This window comes from Dipodomys merriami, unplaced genomic scaffold (assembly GCF_024711535.1).
Source record: "Dipodomys merriami isolate MVZ:Mamm:240054 unplaced genomic scaffold, mDipMer1.0.p SCAF_121, whole genome shotgun sequence".
Lineage (NCBI taxonomy): Eukaryota > Metazoa > Chordata > Mammalia > Rodentia > Heteromyidae > Dipodomys > Dipodomys merriami.
This window is the reverse complement of record NW_027202505.1, coordinates 379,945-400,025: the sequence shown is the minus strand read 5'-3', so window position 1 is coordinate 400,025 and position 20,081 is coordinate 379,945. Positions and strand designations below refer to the sequence as shown.

Here is a 20,081-nt window from a genome sequence, read left to right as displayed (position 1 = left end):
GCCAGGGGTGCGGGAGAAGTGGAGAGGAGGGGGGATCCGAGCCCCGCCCGGCCCCGGCCCGCCCCTGCCGCCCCCAGAGGATGACTCAGCATTTTAACTTGTTAGGCCTAGGGTGGCCCTAGGAAAGACCACCTTCCTTTCCCCGCCCCCAGTGGCAGAAGTCAGTCGGTGGAGAGAGGTCCTCTCGGCCGCCCCGCCTTTAACTTGTGTTTCCTGCTGGGGACGCGGCCTCGCTTTTTCTTCCAGAACATGCTTTTCCTACTAGACTCACACCGACGGTGTGAGGATCTTCGCTGCTGCCCAGGAACACCCCGTCGAGTCACACTAAGTCCTGAGAACCGTCCACTAAGTTAGTCGGGGACCAGCTACCCGCGGGGCCCTCTCCCACTCCCCTCTCAGTAACCTCCACTACTTAGGTCTCCTCCTCCATTACGGGGACGTTCTGGGATTACAGAGGTGCTGCTTTTCCAGCCATGGTTTCCACCGAGGTTGAAAGGAATCTTTCTGAATCTGATCCCGTCACTCCTCTGATTTGTGGTTTTAAAAACTGGGGCCCTGCAAGCCCGCTTCCTGAGTTACACAGCTCCTGGCTTTCATTGTGTTTGTTAAGGTTTACTTTTCTCACCTGTGAATAGGAATAATACTAATCCTTAAGTCCTGATTTAGCACAATACCTAGTTCTTACTGTGCATTAGAAATGTTAACTAGTAGCTATAATTAACTCCTTTTTAAACTTTTATTATCCTCATCACAACCACCCTGAACAGAGCCTAAACAGAAGCCTGTCAGCTTTTGTTCCAGCTCAGGGAACCCATTCCTGCCTAGGTGGCTCAAAGTCTCAGCTAAAACATTACTTCCTCTAAAGTTCCAGACTTTGATTTATACCCAGAATTCCTCGTGTTACTGAATTGAATTAATCTCGTGGCCATTGACCATCCCCCTCCTTTGTGCCCAAGCAATAACCAGCCCAGCCATAAGGGAGAGAGAGAGAGAGAGAGAGAAAGAGAGAGAGCATGCAAGAGGTACTTTACTTGATTACATGTCTGCTCTCTCCCCCAGACTTTCTGCATGATTGGATTTGTGTCATATTCACTTCTAAGACCTCGTCACACTACAGCATTTGATATAATTTGATATACAGTAGGACCTTGGTGAGGCTTTGGTGAGTATTTAATAAATAGTATTTTGTCTCTCTCCTGAACTCAGTTGGTCCTTATTGTAGGATAAGAAATAGAAAAGCAGGGCCTGGGAAGGTAGCTCAGCGGTAGAGTGCTTGCCTTGCAAGCATGAGGCCCTGGGTTCGATTCCTCAGCACCACATAAACAGAAAAAGTTGGAAGTGGCGCTGTAGTTCCAGTGGTAGAGTGCTAGCCTGGAGCTGAAGAGCTGAGGAACAGCACCCAGACCGGGAGTTCAGGCCCCATGACCAGCAAAAAAAAAAGAAAAGTGCTTTGTCATGCTGGCTGAGCATCTCAATTTTGTGGTATGTATCATCTCTAACAACTAGTGTTGGTTTTTTTCCTTCTCCGTCTGAGGTCATACAATTATTTGTCATTTCTCTCTTGTGGAAGCAGGGATAGTCTTATAAGTTCAGAGCTTTTAATTTTTTTTTTTTTTTTGAGTTCTGGAGAATAAACCCTAGCTGTTGCACATGTTGGTACTGTACTACTGAGTTACAACCCAAAGCCTATAACTATCCATTACCATACTCTGAACTTTGAGACTGTGATATAGTTTGGTGGTAGAGTGTTTGCCTTGTCTGAGTAAGACACTGGGTTCAATCCCCAGCATTATAATAGCCGTGGTAGTAGTAGTAGCAATAATATATATAATTATATATATAACATATATATTAATAATATTAATGAAGATGAATATTGTTATGGATAGCCTGAACATTCCTACATAAATCAGAAAAAAAATTACCATCTACTTATATCTACCATGTGCCAAAGTACTGGCTAGATATTTATGTTTGTTTCATTTAAGAACCAAGAATTAGCTGGTGAGACCATGGCTCATGCCTATAATCCTAGCTACTCATTATGTTGAGATCTGAGGATCACTGTTCAAAGCCAGCCAGGACAGGAAAGTCCATGAGTCTCTCATCTCCAATTAACCACCAGAAAACCAGGAGTGGAGCTGTGGCTCAAGTGGTAGAGTTTTTGCCTTGAGCTAAAGAGCTCAGGGACAGTACCCAGACCCAAAATTCAAGTCCCACAAGCAGGGGTGGGGGGTGAGAATTAATAATCTACCCCATAGAAATAAGTTGAAAGGAAAAAGGAAAAAACGAAAGTAGAGGTTGGGGGTGTAGCTCATGTCTCAAATTAGGCTCTTAATTTGATCCCCAGTCAGGGAAAAAGGAAAGGAAGAAGAAGAAATTACTCTAAAAAGTGATTGTGGAATTTCCCTTGAGGACAGTGAAGATTTCAGAATCACTAGGGAGGAAGGACTGAACTATTTTTATACAAATCCCATTGTGTTCACATTTGTTTATAGGAGTATTAAAGGATCCTTTGTGTTTATCATTGTGGTAGTAAATTTAGGATGTATGCTAGAAATTACTTGAACTGTATTTTAGGAAGGTAACTTTGGCAATTGTGTGATAGATGAACATTGATTAGAGAGACCAATTGAGGGGATGTAATGTGACACTGGAAACTGAGAGAGAAGGAAAGAAATACAGGAATACTTCTACAGGCTTTAGGATTAATTAGCTTTAGGTTGAGAAGAAAGTATATTTATGATTCCTTGATTTCCAGTGACAGGAAATACTGTAAAGAAGCAGATTTGTGGTTAAATATAATGGTAAATGGAGGCTCAGTGGTAGAGTGCTGCCTAGCATGTGGGTTTGATCCCTGGCATCCAAAAATAAAAATAAAACAATGATTACTTAATGATTACTTAGATAAGCCACTTAATGCCCAAAGAATTAAATTGTCTAAGACCATACTTAATGGTTATTTGAAGCTGATTTCATCCTAGGTAGCAGAACCATCAGTTGTATATATGCAAATATAATACAGTGAATTCTCTGTGATTTGTGCTTCTTGGAGTTGTGCCTCAGCATAGTCTGACCAAGCCAAGTGAATTCACAGTCCACTTTGTGGTGTGTTGTGTGTGTGTGTGTGTGTGTGTGTTTGTGTATTAATACTGGGGCTTGAATTCAAAAAAGAATGGGTACCATGGTTCATGCTTGTAATCCTAACTACTCAGGAGGCTGAGATTTGAGGAATGCAATTCAAAGCCAGCCCTGGCAGAAAAGTCTTTGAGACTCTTTAGTAAACCACCAGAAATCAGGAAGTGGTACTGTGGTTCAATGGTAGAGCACTAGCCTTGAGCTGAAGAGCGCAGGGACAGTGCCCCAGCCCAGAGCTCAAGCCCCATTACCCACATCCAAAAAGAAAAAAAGAAAAAAGAAAAGAAAAGGTCACAAGTAGTAAGACTGAGTAGAGATATATAGAAAGAAATTAAGTTTTGGGGCTGGGAAGGTGGCTCAGTGGTAGAGTGCTTGCCTTGCATGCATGAGGCCCAAGGTTCAATTCCTCAGCACCACATAAGAAAAAAGAAAAAAGCTGGAAGTGGTGTGGCTCAAGTGGTAGAGTGCTAGCCTTGAGCTAAAGAGCTGAGGGATAGCACCCAGGCCCAGAGTTCAGGCCCCATGACCGGACCCAAAAAAAAAAGAAAGAAATTAAGTTTTGAATAGAAATATCAGGTTTTTGTTTTTGAGACAGGGTCTCACTATATATCTTAGGCTGGCCCTGGAATTTAGGATTCTCCTGCTTCAGGCTAGTAAGTGCTGGGATTATAGCCATACATCACCAACTTTGTTTATCTTGGAAAAACATTTTTTTGTTTTGTCTGTCATGGGGCTTTAAGTGAGGGTCTGGGTGCTGTCTCTGAGCTCTTTTGCTAAAGGTGCTTTATGACTTTGAGCTGTAATTCTACTTCCAGTTTTCTGGTGGTTAACTGGAGATACAAGTCTCATGAACTTTTCTGACTGGTCTGGCTTTGAGCCACAATCCTCAAATCTAAGCCATTAGCAAGCACATGGCTTCGGCTAGAAAAGCATTCTTGAAGATTCCCAAGACTGGCTTAATTTGTTTGGTTCATTAATTTAATATGATTTATTTCTAATTCGAGCTAATATTTTTAAAAGTTGCCCAGAATTCTGTTTCCTGAAAATGTTTACCTTGTTAATGATTACAACTCTTGCTGACGAGCTATTGAAAATTGCTATATACAAAACAATAGCCTCCATGAATATAATCCTGACTGCTACCAAGGCATTCCTTTTGCCTTTACATATCTATTTTATTTACACCCTAGGATAGTGACTCAGTTCTCCCTCCACTTTTTTCTCAGTGCAAGGTAGCATCAAACATTACCTCATAGTTTCCTTTGACATTATTTGGCCTTGACTTAAAGCAGTACTTGCCTCTGGCCCTAATTTGCAATTGGAGACAGTTACCTGACTCATTAACAGCTCAAGTCTCTTCACTCTTCTTCACGTCTAACAAGGTATAACAAGTAGGGTAAGTCAATAAATGAGCTTTAGGTAGAAGTCCTAAGACAGTGATTATTTTAATATTAGGAACCCTGCTAATCTAATAGCACACAGTCATAAACTTTAAAAAAATTAAAATTAAACCTATAAACCATTAAAACTAAATTGCTTAATGTAATTATATACAAAATAAATCTTGAAAACCAAACTTTCAACCAGGCGCCACTGATGGCTCATGATTGTAATCATATCTACTCAAGAAGCTGAGATTGCTGTTCAAAGCCAGCCAGCCAGGAAAATCTGTGAGACTCTTTATCGCCAATTAACTACCGGAAAACTAGAAGTGGTGCTGTAGCTCAAGTGGTAGAGTGCTAGCCTTAAGCTGACAGTGCCCAGGCCCAGGGTTCAAGCCCCACCACTGATAAAAAAATTAATTAATTAATTAAAACTGCCAACAAGTGTCTTTTTGTTGTTGTTGGTGGTGGTGGTCGTGGCTTGAACTGTGATCCTGAGATCTCAGCCTCCTGAGTAGTTAGGATAACAGGCATAAGTCATTGGTGCCTGGCAAATTTTTAATTTTTGTTTTTGCTTTTGGTATTACTGGAGTTTGAACTCAACTTTGAGCTTGCTAGACAAATGTCCCACCACTTATTTAATCACAACTACAGCAATCTCCCTTCATCCTGCATACTAAGTACACTCTCTACCACTAAGCTGCCTCTGTAGGCCCTGGGGATTTGCACTGGAAAATCTTTTTTTTTTTTTTTTTTTTTTTTGCCAGTTGTGGGGCCTGAACTCTGGGCCTGGGCACTGTCCCTCAGCTCTTCAGCTCAAGGATAGCACTATACCACTTGAGCCACAGCGCCACTTCTGGCTTTTTCTGCTTATGTGGTCCTGAGGAATCGAACCCAGGGCCTCATGTATACAAGGCAAGCACTCAACCACTGAGCCACCTTTCCAGCCCCTGGAGTATCTTTTTAATAATCAAGAGTTGTAAACTGAATTTTTTGCTTCAATCGCAAGAAGGTTTCCAGGTAGGGCTAGCAAGAGTTCCAGAGTTCTCATTAGATACTAATCGGTCATTTAAGGAATAAAATTTTGGTCTGTCCTTGCTCTGATCCCCAGTGATTTTATCTAATGGAGAAGCTATTTGACTTAATAAGCTCTTACTGGAAACTTAGGCTATGTGAAGTGAATGTTTATCAAGCACCAGCTGTTTGATTTTTAGGAGTCTCAAATTATTTTTTTGTACTTCAGGAATGGTCTCAAATATCTTTCTTCCAACTGGACAAGAACACAGCCAGACCAAACAATTTAACTATAGTTGCACTTTAACTTAAAAAAAAAAAACAACCACACAGACAACACCTTTATAGGCAAAGTTTATCTGATGGAGTCCCTAGAAAAAGGAAAGAAGGCTCTTAAAACCCAGCACTCTTAGAGAAGTCTCCTTTTTATCCTATTAGGAGGAGCACTAATAATATACCTGGGGTTTTAACCAAAATGCAGGCTCTAATGTAGAGATCTAGCTCCTAAGCCTGCCCTGATTGAGACAGAACTGAAGAAAAAAAAATCCCCACACCCACAGGCTCATGATCAACAACTCCTTTGTCTTGCATAACCACTATCCAGGAACAGAAACCAGTTTCTGGCCTTTAGAGCCCTAGGACTTTGATCCTTGGAACTGAATAAACTGAACACAGCTGATACCAAACACTTTTTGGTAAACCACAGTTTTATATATTTCTCCTCATTTAACAACATTATCATGGACATTATAATACATATCTATCTTTGTTTTGACTATGGATTTTATGATATGGATGCACAATCATGTATTTTGCTAATTATCCTTTTATGAATACTTTGGTAATTTTCCTCTCTTCTAAAGATTAAACATCTGTGTCATTTACCTATTATTTCCTTAGATTAAATTCCTTAAAATTATTATGTCAGAGCCAAGCCCAGGTGAGTCAAGCCTGTAATCCTAGCTACTCAGGAGGCTGATATCTGAGGATCACCGATCAAAGCCAGCTCGAGCAAGAAAGTCCATGAGACTATTTATCTCCAATAAACCACCAGAAAACCAGAAATGGTTCTGTGGCTCAAGTGGTAAAGTGCTGGCCTTGAGCTGTAGAGCTGAGGGACAGCATCCAGGCCCAGAGTTCAAGTCCCAAGACTGACAAAAAAATAAAATAAAATTATTATGTCAGAAGAAAAGTGAGTGTAAATTTTTAATTTTACTGTAATCCTAGCTACTCAGGAGGCTGAGATCTGAGGATTATGGTTCAAAGCCAGCCCCAGCAGGAAAGTCTGTGAGACTCTGATCTCCAGTAAACCACTTGAAAACCAGAAGTGGCGCTCTGGCTCAAGTGGTAGAGTGCTCACCTTGAGCTGAAGAGCTGAGGGATAGCGCCCAAGCCCAGAGTTCAAGCCCCACAACCAACCAAAAACAAATTTTTTTTAATTTTAGCAGTTACACTTTTATCAATTATATATTTCATTTATTTATGTTGGTTATGGGGCTTACACTAAGGGTCTGGACACTGTCCCTAAACAATTTTTTTTTGTCCGTCATGGGGCTTGAACTCTGGGCGTGGGCGCTGTCCCTCAGCTTTTCAGCTCAAGGCGAGAGCGCAGTACCACTTGAGCCACAGCACCGCTTCTGGTTGTCTAGTGATTTTTTGGAGATAAGAGTCTTAGAGACTTTCCTGCCCGGGCTGGCTTTGAACAGTGATCCTCAATCTCAGCCTCCTGAGTAGCTAGGATTATAGGAGTGAGCCACCAGCGCCCAGCTCCCTAAACAATTTTGCTCCAGGCTAGCACTCTACCACTGTGAGCCATAGCTCTACTTCCAGTTTTCTGGGGATTAATTGGAGATATGAGTCTTGTGGACTTTCCTGCATGGCCTAGCTTTTTTTTTTTTTTTGGTCATGGGGCTTAACTCTGGGCCTTAGCACTGTCCTGCATCTCTTCAGCTCAAGGCTAGCGTTCTACCACTTGAACTACAATACCACTTCTGGTTTTCCAGTGGTTTATTGGAGATAACAGTCTCATGGACTTTCCTGCCTGGGTTGGCTTTGAACCTCAATCCTCAGATCTCAGCTTCCTGAGTAGGTAGAATTGTAGGTGAGAGCCACTAATGCCTGGCTGAGATTATGCTATTATTTGAAAACACTCATTATTTCATTTTGTCCCTTATACTTGATTTTTTTTTTTTTTTTTTTTTTTTTGTCGGTCGTGGGGCTTGAACTCTGGGCATGGGCGCTGTCCCTCAGCTCTTCAGCTCAAGGCGAGCGCTCTACCACTTGAGCTACAGCGCCACTTCCGGTTTTCTGGTGGTTTATTTGAGATAGGAGTCTCACGGTCTCTCCTGCCCGGGCTGGCTTTGAACTGCGATCCTCAGATCTCAGCCTCCTGAGTAGCTAGGATTACAGGCGTGAGCCACCAGCGCCCGGCTTTTTTTTTTTTTTTTTTTGGTCAGTCATGGGGCTTGAACTCTGGGGCCTGGGCACTGTCCCTCAGCTCTTTAGCTCAAGGCGAGCGCTCTACCACTTGAGCTACAACGCCACTTCCGGTTTTCTGGTGGTTTATTGGAGATAGGAGTCTCACAGTCTTTCCTGCTCCGGCTGGCTTTGAACCACATTCCTCAGATCTCAGCCTCCTGAGTAGCTAGGATTACAGGCCTGAGCCACCAGTGCTCGGCTCTTATACTTGATTTTTAAAAAAATCTTTTTTGCAGTATGAGGGTTAAAACCAAGGTCTTGTGCATACTATGCAAGCAATCTACTACTGAACTGAACCTCTAGCCCAGTATGACAGTAATCTGATGGTAAAAGTGATTTACATTTCTTTGATTTTTAGTATGTTTGAATAACTTTTTCTTTTTTTTTTGGTCCGGTCATGGGGCCTGAACTCTGGGCCTGGGTGCTGTCCCTCAGCTCTTCAGCTCAAGGCTAGCGCGCTACCACTTGAGCCACAGCACCACTTCCGGCTTTTTTCTTTATGCTTATGTGGTGCTGGGGAATCGAACCCAGGGCCTCAGGCATGCAAGGCAATCTCTCTACCACTGAGCCACCATCCCAGCCCTTGCATACTCTTATCAAGGAAAGATACCTGTCAGTCCAAACTAGCAGAAACTATTTCACATCTAAAAAATCTGTAATTTAGAGGCTGGGAAGGTGGCTCAGTGGTAGAGTGCTTGCCTCACATGCATGAGGCCCTGGGTTCGAATCCTCAGCACCACATAAGCAGAAAAAGCCCAAAGTGGTACTGTGGCTCAAGTGGTAGAGTGCTAGCCTTGAGCTGAAATGCTGAGGAACAGCACCCAGGCCCAGAGTTCAGGCCCCACGACCAACCCCCCCCCAAAAAAAAAAACAAATCTTTAATTGAATAGCTGTGTGACAAACTGACTAAAAAATGGTATACTTAGGGGAGGAGTTCAAAGATATAACTCCTCCAAACAACTAATGAACAGTTTATCAAAATGAATACCAGGAAGTCAGGTGCCAGTGGCTCACACCTGTAATCTTAGTTACGGAGGAGGCTGAGATCTGAGGACACATGGTTCAAAGCCAGCATAGCTAGGAAAATCTGTGAGATGCTTATCTCCAGTTAGCCACCAAAAAAGCTAGATGTTAAACAACCCAGATGCCCCACTAAAGATAAAGGATATAAAAATTGAGGTACCTATATACAATTAAATTCTTCACAGTCATTAAGGACAAAATAATGGCATTCACAGGGAAATGGATGGAACGAGAACAAATGTTGAGCAAGATAAGGCATGATGAGAGACATACACCATATAACCTCCTTGATATGCACATGTTAGATTCAAAATGCAACAAGATATGACAAAGTAAACAGGACACAAGATACCCATACACAGTAAAACCAAAAGAAGTCAGTCTTGGAAAAATAACACCAAATTGTAATACTCAAGCACCTCTACATATGTGCATTAAATAACATACAGACTGCAAAGAACCCCAAAGACAAGGAAACAAAGGACATCTTAATTTGTCTTAGCATTTTCTCTACTTCATGTATGGTATATACACATGCACGTCTGAGGGGTGCTGGGAGGATGACACACAATCAGTGGAAAATGTGAAAAATTATAGCAGAGGGGTCCATCAACTGCACTGGACATTGATGAAAGTGAACTAAGCAATTCAGGAGTGGTGATGGGAGGGAGGGAATGAGAGAGATAGAGGAAACAGCTGATACTAAGCAAAAGGAAAGAAAAGTACATAACACCAATTTGGAAGATATAGTCTTATTGTTGAAGTTTGTAGAGTTCATAAACTTTGTAGATTAAGATGATGATGGTTACCACTGGGAAGTTTATTTTTTATTTATTTTATTTTATTTTTTTGTCGGTCGTGGGGCCTGAACTCTGGGCCTGGGCACTGTCCCTCAGCTCTTCAGCTCAAGGCTAGCGCTCTACCACTTGAGCCTCAGCCCCACTTCTAGCTTTTTCTGCTTATGTGGTGCTAAGGAATCGAACACAGGGCCTCATGCATGCAAGGCAAGCACTCTACCATCTTCCTAGCCCCACCACTGGGAAGTTTAAAATGTGTTTGTGGTCTTAGCTCAGTATAACTGTGCCACAGTATTATGAAACAGATGTAGTTACTTAAATTCAATAAAGAAATATTTGGAGAGAGAGAGAGAGAAAAAAAGCTAAAAGTGGAGCTGTTGCTCAAGTGGTAGAGTACTCTCCTTGAGAAAAATAGCTCAGGGACAGCTCCCCAGGCCCTGAGTTCAAGCCCCAGGACAGGCACCAACCTCTCTCCCTTTTACCCCCTCCCCCCGCAAAAAACAAAAACAAGAAGTACAAGTATGTTTTGAGGGGAAGGGCAAAAGGGGGCATATGGAGGGAGGAAGGATGAACAAATGCAATCATTATATTCACTGTACATTATGTAAAATATTGAGCTACAGAATTGAGGGTAGGGATACGAGAAGGGAAATTAGGGGAGAACATGGAGGGGTGACATTGATCAACATGCATTGTACTACAACCTGACTATGGAATTCTGACCTCTTTGTACAGCTAAACTTAACAATAAAATTAAGAAATACAGGGATCTGGGAAGGTGGCTCAGTGGTAGAGTGCTTGCCTTGTAAGCCTGAGGTCCTGGGTTCGATTCCTCAGCACCACATAAACAGAAAAAGCCGGAAGTAGCGCTGTGGCTCAAGCGGTAGAACGCTCTCCTTGAGCTGAAGAGCTGAGGGACAGTGCCTAGGCCCAGAGTTCAGAAGGTCCACGACTGGAAAAAAAAAATTAAGAAATACAGGTGCATGACTTTTGCAAATTATACACAGCTTCTTGTTGTTGTTGTGGGGCGTGAACTCTGGGTTTGGGCGCTGTCCCTGTGCTCTTGAGCGCTCTACCACTTGAGCCATAGTGCCACTTCTGGTTTTCTAGTGGTTTATTGGAGATAAAAGCCTCATGGACTTTCCTGCCCAGGCTGGCTTTGAACTGTGATCCTCAGATCTCAGCCTCCAGAGTAGCTAGGATTACAGGCATGAGCCACCTGTACCAGGCTATACACAGCTTTAATTTTGCTGAATCCAAAGACTTCTGGGGGGCTGGGAAGGTGGCTCAGTGGTAGAGCGCTTGCCTTGCATGCCTGAAGCCCTGGGTTCGATTCCTCAGCACCACATAAGAAAAAATAAAAAAGTCAGAAGTGGTACTGTGGCTCAAGTGGTAGAGCACTAGCCTTGAGCTGAAGAGTTGAGGGACAGCGCCCAGGCCCAGAGTTCAGGCCCCACGACCAGACTCAAAAAAAAAAAAAAAAAGACTTCTGGGGTGCTAGTAAGTGCTGTAGCTTTGTTTGGGTTGTGGTTACAGTGTAAAAACATGAAACCAAACCATAGAGTTGTACTCATTTAAGATTAGTACAATATGCAAAAATTATACAAAATAAAAATAAGCAGCACAGCACTACAGGTCTGGAGAATTGCTTGAGGGCAGAAATTCAAGGCCAATCTGGCCAATATTAGATCTCATTTTTTGGGGGTGGGTTGGATAGCAGGGGTCAGTCATGGGGCTTGAACTCAGGGCCTGGGTACCATCCAGTCCCTGAGTTTTTTTCACTCAAATCTAGTACTCTACCACTTTGAGCCACTTTGGCTTTTCTGGTGGTTAATTGGAGGTAAGTGTCTCATAGACTTTCCTGCTCAGGCTGGTTTTTGAACAGTTATCCTCAGATCTCTAGCTAGAACTATAGGCATGAGCCACCTTGCCAGGCTTATCAGAGGATCTTTTTTTTTTTTTTTGTCCAGTCGTGGGGCCTGAACTCTGGGCCTGGGCGCTGTCCCTCAGCTCTTCAGCTCAAGGCTAGCGCTTTACCACTTGAGCCACAGCGCCACTTCTGGCTTTTTTCTTTTTGCTTATGTGGTGCTGAGGAATCGAACCCAGGACCTCAGGCATGCAAGGCAAGTGCTCTACCACTGAGCCACCTTCCCATGCCAGAGGATCTTGTCAAGAATGAATGGCTGAGGGGCTGGGAAGGTGGCTTAAGTGGTACCTTGAGCTGAAGAGCTGAGGGACAGTGCCTAGGCCCAGAGTTCAGGCCCCATGACCGGACCCCCCCAAAAAAAAAAAGAATGGCTGAATCAATTCCTTTATTTAGAATTGTGATGATTCAGTAGAATTGTATTTACTTAATCCTTAGTGTTCTGCCTTGCACATACATATTTAGAGATTTGAAACTTTAAAGGGTCAAGAGCGGTGAGGTCTTCTCTATTCTGGTCAGCCTTTGTGCTGTAGGTATTCGCTAAACCTCAATTTGTCTGAACTAACCGGGTCAACCGAAGTTGACCTCTGGGAATCCAAGTAATCCCCAATAGAGGGTTAACCAGACTCTCCTTGTGGCAGGAGCTGGGCCTAACTTCCGGGGCCTGGTGCATGATGCACTGTGGGCAGCGGTAGGCGCGGGTTGCCGCTGCCCAGGGCGGTCCACGTGGCCCCAGGCGGCTGCAACGCCAGCTGCAAGTCCTAGCTCTCCAAACGCTCTGGGTGGAGCAAGAGTCCGAGGTTCTCGCGCTGGCGACTCCCAAGCATCTCCAAGGAGAAGAGGAAAAGTGCAGCGGGGCTCCACCCAGGAAAGGCGCGGGCAGGGGGCGGGGAGGGGGAGGAGAAAGGGCGGGCCCATTCAGTACGTCCACCCTGCGCCTGATCCCGAGCCTGGCTCTGCCCCTCCTTCCGGGTGGAGCTTCCTCTTCACCGCCAGACTTAAGCCGAGGGCCTTCGACTCACTATCTCCCAGCTCATTTTAGGCCACACGGACCAGTGCACACTGTGCAAGCGCCAAGGTGAGTTCTTTCTGCTGCAGGCCCTTGGTTTTTCTAGAGCAGGTAGTCTGGACCCTGCAATACGGCGGGTCTACCACTGGGATGGAGAAGAGTGTGCGGTCACTGGGCACCGTGAGACTTGGTGTCGGGTTTAAGCTCTTCCTCCTATTCTCTGTGATTTTGAATAACTTCTTTTTTTTTTTTTTTTTTTGCTGGTCGTGGGCCTGAACTCTGGGCCTGAGCACTGTCCCTCAGCTCTTCAGCTCAAGACTACCATTTGAGTCACAGCGCCACTTCTGGCTTTTTCTGCTTGTGTGGTGCTGAGGAATCCCACTCAGGACCTCAGGTGTGCAAGGCAAGCACTCTACCACTGAGCCACCTTCCCAGCCCTGAATAACTTATTATCTGTGAACCTGTTATCTCTGCTGTACTAAGAGCAGGAATTGAGATAAACCTGTGGGAGCGCCCAGCACGTATTAGATGCTTTGTAAATTTGAGTTGCCACTTTTCTTTGTCGTTTACTCATCTAGATTGTTCTGTGTGTGTGTGTGTGTGTGTGTCTGCCTGCCTGCTTTCCTTTGGAAGTCCAGGGTTGAGTCTCAGAAGTGATGGGGAATTTACTTACTTTAAAAGTTATTGCCTTGGGAAGTCAGGACAAGTTATTCTTATTGTTCTGAAGCTCTGTTAAAATGAGAGTCTGACTCTGATTTGAACCTTTTTTTTTTTTTTTTTTTTGGTGGGTTGTGGGGCTTGAACTAGGCCTGGGCGCTGTACCTGAGCTCTTCAGCTTAAGGCTAGCCTCTACCACTTGAGCCATAGGCCACTTCCGTTTTTTTTTTTTTTTTTTCTGATTTAAACCTTTACAGGATGGGGCTGCTATAAATTTTGTTTAGATTTTCTATACTAACAGCTGCAAGGTCTCCCTAGATCAGGCTTGATGATCAGGTCTGTTACTTTTTTTTTCTTCTTTCCCTCAGTACTGGAATTTGAAGCTAGGGTCTAATGAATGCTAGGCTATGCTTGAACCACATCCCCAGTCCTTTTGTTTTTATTTTATTTTATTTTTTTGTTTTTGTTTTTGGGTCCGGTCGTGGGGCCTGAACTCTTGGGCCTGGGCGCTGTCCCTCAGCTCTTCAGCTCAAGGCTAGAGCTCTACCACTTGAGCCACAGCGCCACTTCCAGTTTTTTCCTTTTTGCTTATGTGGTGCTGAGGAATCGAACCCAGGGCCTCAGGCATGCAAGGCAAGCGCTCTACCACTGAGCCACCTTCCCAGCCCTTTATTTTTATTTTTAAGATTGGATCTTGTTGCCGGGCGCTGGTGGCTCACGCCTGTAATCCTAGCTACTCAGGAGGCTGAGATCTGAGGATCACGGTTCAAAGCCAGCCCGGGCAGGAGAGACCGTGAGACTCCTATCTCCAATAAAACCACCAGAAAACCGGAAGTGGCGCTGTAGCTCAAGTGGTAGAGCGCTCGCCTTGAGCTGAAGAGCTAAGGGACAACGCCCAGGCCCAGAGTTCAAGCCCCACGACCGACAAAAAAAAAAAAAAAAAAAGATTGGATCTTGTTAACTTCTTGGGAGCTGGATTTGAACTATGATTTTCTCTATTCAGTCTCTCTAATAGCTGGGGCCACTGTACCTTGCTTTTGAGGACCGTTACTTTTACAATCCCATTATGATCCTACTTGATTTTGTGGAATTTTTTGTCAAAGACAGGAAAATGCAAGGTTTCAAGTATTGAGTTCTGTTTCAACTATTGGTCTGTTCCTCAGAACCAAAAGGGGAAAAAAGGGATAAAGAAATGCTTTGATATACTCTGGAGATGATTCTTTGCAAGAATCATCTTTGCCCTTTGAAGCAAAGGCAGAAGTTGGTAGAGACAGCGACTTCCTTTAAATGCCTCTCCAGCTGACCAAACTTCCTCCAATATCAAGATGTCTTTCATTAGGAACTTGTGCAGTATGCACACATGTTCTTGTATGAATGGTTCAAGCAGATGACTGATTTGAGGGGGGGAATTTTCAGGAAGTTTTTTTTTTTTTTTTTGGGTCCGGTCATGGGGCCTGAACTCTGGACCTGGGCACTGTCCCTCAGCTCTTCAGCTCAAGGCTATTGCTCTACCACTTGAGCCACAGCACCACTTCCGGCTTTTTTTTCTTTTTGCATATGTGGTGCTGAGGAATCGAACCCAGGGCCTCATGCATGCAAGGCAAGCGCTCTACCACTGAGCCACTTTTCCCAGCCCTTCAGGAAGTTTTTTGAGCAGGAAACTTCTAAACAGAAATGTAAATCAATGTGCCCAAGTTATCAGTACATGCATAAAAATGCAATGATATACAAAAATAATTCTAGTTCCTTCTGTTAAAGGATGAGTAGCAGTTAGACAGGGTGAGGTTTAGAGAAAGAATGTCCAAAGGTCACTGGAGTCCAGTAGTGCTTGTTCTGCGGACTAAAAATGAGAAAGTAGAGAAGTGTGGAGGGAAGGAGCCAGGTTTTGATGGAATCTGGACTTTATCCTAAGCGTAGGGTAAGAATTGCTGAGGAGTTGAACTTGGGAGTCACATGGTTGGATTTAGTGAACAGATTTTGGACAAGGGGCACACTGCAAGCAGAGAGGTACCTGATTTAGATAAGAGATGTAGATGATTGGGCTAAGGCAGTGGCTGTGAGGTGTAGGAACTGGAGAAAGATTGAGAAAATTTGTATTTGTAGAGGTTTTTGTGTCATGGATTTTGTTGACTGTGCTGGCTTTGAACCAAGATCCTCAGATCTCAGTGTCCTAGATAGCTAGGATTACAGGCATGAGCCACCAGCTCCCAGCTCTTTCTTTTTTTCTTTTTTCTTTTTTTTTTTTTTTTTTTTACTTTTTTTTCTTTTTTGGTTGGTCATAGGTCTTGAACTCTGGGTCTGGGCACTGTCCCTCAACTCTTTAGCTCAAGGCGAGCACTCTATCACTTGAGCCACAGTGCCACTTCTGGTTTTCTGGTGGTTTATTGGAGATGAGTCCCACAGACTTTTCTGCCCAGGCTGGCTTTGAACTGATATCCTCAGATCTCAGCCTTCTGAGTAGCTAGGATTATAGGCATGAGCGATTGACTCCTGGCTTTTTTTACTTTTCTTTCTCCTTTTTTCCCTGCCTGCCTCCCAGCCTCCTCTCCTTTCCTTTTTTTCTTTCCTTTCCCTTCCTTCCCTCTCCCTCCCTCCCTCCTTCCCTCCCTTCCTTCCTTTCTTCCTTCCTTCCTTCCTTCCTTTCTTCCTTCCTTCCTTCCTTCCTTCCTTCCTTCCTTCCTTCATCTCTCCAATAGTTGGGACCACTGTACCTTGCTTTTCTTTCTTTCCTTCCCTTCCTTCCTCCCTCTTCCCCTTTCTCCCTCCCTCCCTCCCTTCTCCTTCCCTCCCTTCTTTCTTTCCTTCCTTCCTTCCTCTCTCTCTCTCTCTCTCTCTCTCTCTCTCTCTCTCTCTCTCTCTCTCTCTCTCTCTCTCTCTCTCTCTTTTCTGTAGGGCTTGAACTCAGGGCCTGGATGCTGTCCCTTAGCTCTTTTGCCCAAGGCTAGTACTCTATCACTTTGAGCCATAGCACCACTTTCAGTTTTCTGATGGTTATTGGAGATAAGAGTCTCATGGACTTTCCTGCCCAGCCTAGGCTGGCTTTGAACCATGATCCTCAGATCTCAGCCTCCTGAGTAGCTAGGATCATAGGCATGAGACACCAGCACCCAGCTCTCTTTCTCTCTTTCTCTCTCTTTCTCTCCCCTCCTCTTGTCTCTCTCCCTCTCCCCCTCTCTCCTCTCCCTCCCTTTCTTTCAAGATATAGTTCGGTTATATAGTGCAGTATAGCCCAGGTTGACCTCAAATTTATGATCCTCCTACCTTTTTTTTCCAAGTATTGGGATTATAGCTATGTGCCACATTCTTGACTTTTTAAAAAAATCTTTTAAATAGACTTGTAAGATAATCTAGATTTATAAATGGCTTTTAGAAATATTACAGTGAAGCTGGGGGCTGGTAGCTCACGCCTGTAATCCTAGCTACTCAGGAGGCTGAGATCTGAGGATCGTGGCTCAAAGCCAGCCCGGGCTGGAGAGACCATGAGACTCCTATCTCCAGAAAACCGGAAGTGGCGCTGTAGCTCAAGTGGTAGAGCGCTCTCCTTGAACTGAAGAGCTGAGGGACAGCGCCCAGGCCCAGAGTTCAAGCCCCTCGACCAACAAAAAAAAAAAAAAGAAATATTACGGTGAGATGGGTGCCAGTAGCTCACGACTGTAATCCTAGCTACTTAGGAGGCTGAGATCTGAGGATCACGGTTCAAAGCCAGCCCAAACAGGAGAGAGGCCAGCCCAGGCAGGAAAGTCTGTGAGACTCTTATCTCCAATAAACCACCAGAAAACTGGAAGTGGCACTGTGGCTCAAGTGATAGAGCTCTTGCCTTGAGCTGAAGAGCTCAGGGACAGTGCCCAGGCTCAGAGTTCAAGCCCCAAGAGCAACCGAAAAAAAAAAAAAATTACGGTGAATTCCTTTATACTCTTTACTCAGTTTCTGCCAGTGGTAGCTTTTTTGTGGATGATGCTAAATATCAAGGCCAAGGCTTTCTGAATGCTAGGTAGGTATTCTACCACTGAGCTATATCACCAGACCCCTTAGATGATTTTATTTGTTTTTTGGTTGTTTTTTTTTTGGCGTCCGGTTGTGGGGCCTGAACTCTGGGCCTGGGCGCTGTCCCTCAGCTCTTCAGCTCAAGGCTAGCGCTCTACCACTTGAGCCACAGCGCCACTTTCGGCTTTTTTCTTTTTGCTTATGTGGTGCTGAGGAATCGAACCTAGGGCCTCAGGAATGCAAGGCAAGTACTCTACCACTGAGCTACCTTCCCAGCCCCCCTTAGATGATTTTAAAGATCCTATTGATAGCTGGGTGCTGGTGGCTCACGCCTGTAATCCTGGCTTCAGGAGGCTGAAATCTGAGGATCGTGCTTAAAAGCCAGCACTGGCAGGAAAATCATAAGACACTGTCCCTCAGCTCTTCAGCTCAAGGCCAGCACTCTACCTTTTGAGCCACAGGGCCACTTCCGGTTTGCTAAGTGGTTTATTGCAGATAAGTCTTTTGGGCTTTCCGGTCCAGGCTGGCTTTGAACCACAATCCTCAGATCTCAGCCTCCTCAGTAGCTTGGATTACAGGCATGAGCCCCTGGCAGCCAGCTCTATAAGACTCTTATCTCCAATTAATCACCAGAAAACCAGAAGTGGCACTGTGGCTCAAGTGGTAGAGCCCTCACCTTGAGGAGCTGAGGGACAGCACTCAGGCCCAGAGTTCAAGCCCCATGACTGACAAAAAAAAAAATCTATAAACATGCTGGTGTAGAGGCCCAGAGGGAGCTGAACATATAGAACGGATGTGGAAGAATCAGAGTATAGTAGTAACTGAAAATACAAACTTGACTAAGGAGAGTAAGGAAGTTTAGAGACAAAACCCAAAAGGACACCACTGTTGTGGTAGCTATAGGAAAGGCCTTAGCAGCCAGGAAACATTCATGTAAATAAATATTGCTTCCTTTTTGTTCTGTGATTTTAAGTTCTCTGCATCTAGACAGAAACTAGAGACACCTCTTCCGAGAATGGAAGACTGAACCTCAGAGAGAAGGGACCGAGGTGCTGAGCTGGGAAATCATAAAACTTGAGTCCTGAAACTCCCCTCTTCCGCCCTCCTCTCCCATACCCAGTCTATTTCTCTTTTTATACCTCAGAATAATATGGGTGGTGCCGGGTGCCGGTGGCTCATGCCTGTATTCCTAGCTACTGAGGAAGCTGAGATCTGAGGATTATAGTTCAAAGCCAGCCCAGGCAGAAAAGTCCATGAGACTCTTTATCTACAATAAACCGCTTGAAAACCAGAAGTGGAGCTGTGGCTCAAGCGCTAGAGCACTGGCCTTGAACTGAAGAGCACAGGGATAGCATCCAAGCCCAGAGTTCAAGCCCTACGACTGACAAAAAAAAAGAATAATACGGGTGTTTGTGTGCTGCCAGAGGTCCACCTTTGTACATTCTGACTACTAGGTCCAATCTTGGAGGCTTTTAGTGTAGGCTGCTAGCTTAGGATCAGAACATCTTAAAAACTGGTTCAGGATGGCTTTCTATCCTAGAGTAAAACTTCTAGTTTTTCTGCTATAACCCCTTCATCCCTGCATTGGAAATTCTTGATTTTTACAGATCTCCGTTAGACCTTCAGACCTCTTTGATACCCACCCCTTAAACTCCAACCCTTTTGGTTTTCAGTTTCACCTGCAAAAGAAAAGAAAGGGGAAGCAAGATTCAAGTTTCTTCCTTTTTTTTCCCCAGAGGCCAGGCTTTTGTTGAAACTCCAACCTCAGCTGTAATTTCAGAGCCCCCATGTGTGCTGGAATATCTAGGAGAGGCTAACAGGTTTGTTTACACATTAAGCTTAAGAATGCAGCCAGACCCTGGTGGCAGCTAGCCACCAGGTTCCTCCTATGAAGCCCAGATACTCTTGTTTGATCTTTGGGAAGTTTGTATTCCTGGTCAGTTTGGTTACAAAGACTATTGTAGTTTACACTTTGCTTCCCAGACTGAAGCTTACTTACTTATAGTTTTAGCAGAAAACTAACCAGGTTATACTACAATAGAAAATTCTTTCTGAGTCAGAAATATTAGGAAAGACAATATTTGTGTATTAGTTTACCTTCAGCTTGTATAATTACCAGCTCTACCATGTGTTTTTCAAAACTTGGAAACAAAGGTCATACTTAACAAAGGCACTGCCAAGCAATGAAATCAATCCTGGGGAGTGATATTTATGGTACTGATAAGAGGGAGGGAAAAGGTTATTTCTATTTCATTGTGTTTTGGGATGAACATTGACTCGTTTTTCTCTTGAATGACTCCTGTTGATTCATTGATTTTTTTTTTTGAACATTATTGTTATTATTAAAGTGTTATATACAGATGGATTACCATTTCATTAGTCAGGTAATGAGTACCATTCTCTTTTTTTTTTTTTTTTTTTGCTAGTCCTGGGGCTTGAACTAGGCATTGTCCCTCAGCTTCCTTTGCTCAAAGCTAGCACTCTATGACTTGAGCCACAGTTCTACTTCTGGCTTTTTCTGTTTGTGTTTTGCTGAGGAAAAGTCAAACCCAGGAGTTCATGTATGCTAGACAAGCACACTACCACTAAGCCACTTTCCCAGCCCTTTTATACTCTTTTTTTTTTTTGGGGTCTGGTTGTGGGGCCTGAACTGTGGGCCTGGGTGCTGTCCCTCA

At 44.1% G+C, this 20,081-nt stretch overlaps 1 protein-coding gene across 3 annotated transcripts in view; it reads left to right on the top strand.

The window, feature by feature from the left end:
* The first annotated feature begins 106 nt into the window (after nucleotides 1–106).
* The window catches only part of LOC138823617 (aldo-keto reductase family 1 member A1), a 29,679-nt gene continuing 9,704 nt past the window's right edge, over nucleotides 107–20,081 (top strand). The window contains exons 1-2 of one of the 3 annotated variants that reach the window (XM_070017022.1): nucleotides 107–349; nucleotides 1,060–1,162. The gene's annotated coding sequence lies outside the window, so the exon portion shown is untranslated. Of the gene's footprint in view, nucleotides 350–1,059; nucleotides 1,163–12,727; nucleotides 12,835–19,142; nucleotides 19,227–20,081 lie in introns of those variants that run through there. The other 2 variants (XM_070017023.1, XM_070017021.1) reach the window with 2 other exon arrangements.